The sequence below is a fragment of the Pteropus alecto genome, unplaced genomic scaffold (assembly GCF_000325575.1).
Source record: "Pteropus alecto unplaced genomic scaffold, ASM32557v1 scaffold39, whole genome shotgun sequence".
In the NCBI taxonomy this organism is placed as follows: Eukaryota; Metazoa; Chordata; class Mammalia; order Chiroptera; family Pteropodidae; genus Pteropus; species Pteropus alecto.
Genome location: NW_006443568.1, coordinates 4,614,407 through 4,616,899, shown reverse-complemented (window position 1 = coordinate 4,616,899; position 2,493 = coordinate 4,614,407).

Below are 2,493 nucleotides of genomic sequence, written 5' to 3'. Positions count from 1 at the left end.
ACAGAAATCTGGGGCCCAGTGGGGCGGCCGCTTCCGCCACTGCTGCCACTGACCCCACTGGCGCTGCTGCTGACACTGGCGCTGCTAGATGTGTGGGGAACTGGCAGCTCATTCTCCATGGCCTAGAGGATGGCCCAGTCAGGGCACTCAGATGGCAGAAGAGCAGGCGGATGCTGGGAGAAGGGAGGCAGAAGTGAAATGTTAAACAAATACTAGAGAATGCACACGTATGCATGAGCTGCCCGTCAGCTTGTGGGGGGACAACTTCTGAACTGAGGGCCTGAGACATACCTGTCATCAGAAGGACAAGGCCAGGTGTGTTCACTAGGCGAGATTTGAAATCAGGTCTGCCTGATTCTACAGTCTATGACCTGTTCATTCTGCTAGAGGAGGCAAAGCCAGCCAAGGAGGTGGACGGCTTATAATGGTCTTACTGGTAGTGACCTTAGGATCATCTCTCACTCCATCCGCCTCTTCATCTTTGGGATGGAGACACTGAACATCAGAGAACTAATTATTTATCCATATTTAGACAGCCGGTTAGTGAAAGAAATGGTATTAAAAATCTAGAGATCTCAGAAGCTAAGCAGGGTCAGGCCTGGTTAGTACTTGGATGGGAGACCACCTAGGAAGACCAGGTGCTGTAGTCGTAAAAAAATAAAAAAGCAAGGGACTGTAAGCTGACAAGGTCCTTGCAATCTGTGAGGTCAATCAAGGGTAGCTTCACCTAAAAAAAAAAAAATCTAGAGAGAACAGAATGAAAGACGCAAATAAGGAGGCAATAAACTAAACTGAAGTATTTATTCTGTTTTGTTTTGTTTTCAAAGGTGGAAGAGCTTCAAGTGCATTTGGAGTCTTGTTTTCTCTATGAAGTACTTACTGAGTGCTCTCTGATTTAATGCTGAGCAGGTTGAGCAACTGGGTTAAAATTGCAGGTTTTGGAATTAGAAAGACTAGTGTTTGTGTCCTGGCTCTGCCACTTACTAGCTGAGAAACCTTGGCAAGTCACACTTCTCTGTCAGATGTAAGAGTATGTGGATTGTTGAGAGGATAAAGTAAAATAATGCTACAAAGTATTTAGCAGAGTGTCAGGCACATACTGAGTGCTCCATAATGAGCACTGGCTGTTGTGTGGTTATTAAAATTGTCTCCAGCCTGGTTCCCACTATCTGGTTCTAACAGAGCAATCCTCTTCCAATGTGGAAATGGCAGAGCCTCTTGGAACTTTCTTTCCAATCATTAGGAGTGCCAAAAACTCCTTCTGGGACATTCTTATGACCTGGATGCAGAAGTGGAAACCACACATCCCCCTGAGGCAACGTGCTTGGCACTGGAGAGGGGATAGGAAGGGGTGGGGAGAAAAGCATGCCCAGATCTGGGTTCGAGTTCCTCTCTTTTTCTTTTTTTCATGCTATTCCTAAAATCTTCATTTCTATATATAAGCTTTTCCTTCTACCTATTCCTTCCTACATCTAAAAACAACACTTGTCATGCATCACAGACATTCAATTCTTTGCTTGCAGGTTATACCAATTCAATAGAGGAAATAATATACTAATGAGAGCATTGATTAGTGCAAATAACTAAAATAGCCATTAATGTCCTGTTATCATCTTCCCAATGCTGCTTGGTTTGGGGTTGTCAACATTCCTCAAGGTTGCCCTCTTCCGACTGGGTGGGTTTCATCTTGGGCTGAAAAAAGTGTAAGTGAAAACTGAAAAACAGGAATGTTGAAATAAGGACATCAAATTACTGACTCCCAGGGGGCAGTCAGTTACTTGAGGTTCCGAGGCCTCTGGCTCCCAGGCAGCGTGCCAGCCTGCAAACAGCGCTCGTGGCCGGGTCCTTCGGCAGTGGTTCCCCTGACACTTGTATGTCTGCTTTTACTGCCACGGGGCAAAGCCCTTGGCCATGAATTCCTTTTGTGCTGAAATGTATCCAGTTCTGGGCCTCATTGTGGCTGCTCGTTTGTTAAGGGTACTTATGATGATAACGACGATACAGGAATCAAGGAAAAGTGTTAAAATCTACCTTCTCTTCTGTTCTAAGGGTCAGAAGGATAGGCTGGATAGAAAGTGGTAGAAGGCATACTTCATGATCTCGCAGAAATGGACAAACTAGTTGTATATATAAAGCTCAATTGAAATTTTTAAGGCTCACCAAGCAACAAGTCAATAAATGAGAGTTATGTTCAAACATGGAACCCCAAGTTCTCCTCTTGGTTAAATGTCTCTCATCCCCAAAGTGCTGACCAGAATTGGGTTTCAGTTCTTGCTTTTCAACCTAACCTAGGAAATGCCAACTGAGGTACTTGTAAACATAAAAAACAAAATGGGAAAACAAGCCAGCAGCCTCAGTACATTAAGGATAAGGTGATCTACATGCTGGATGATGAAACCTCAGCTCTCTACTTCCTTCTTTTTCAGCAGCTTGGACAGACCTTGTGTACAGTGTATACTCAATCCTTGTTGAGAAATAAAACAAAACAAAATT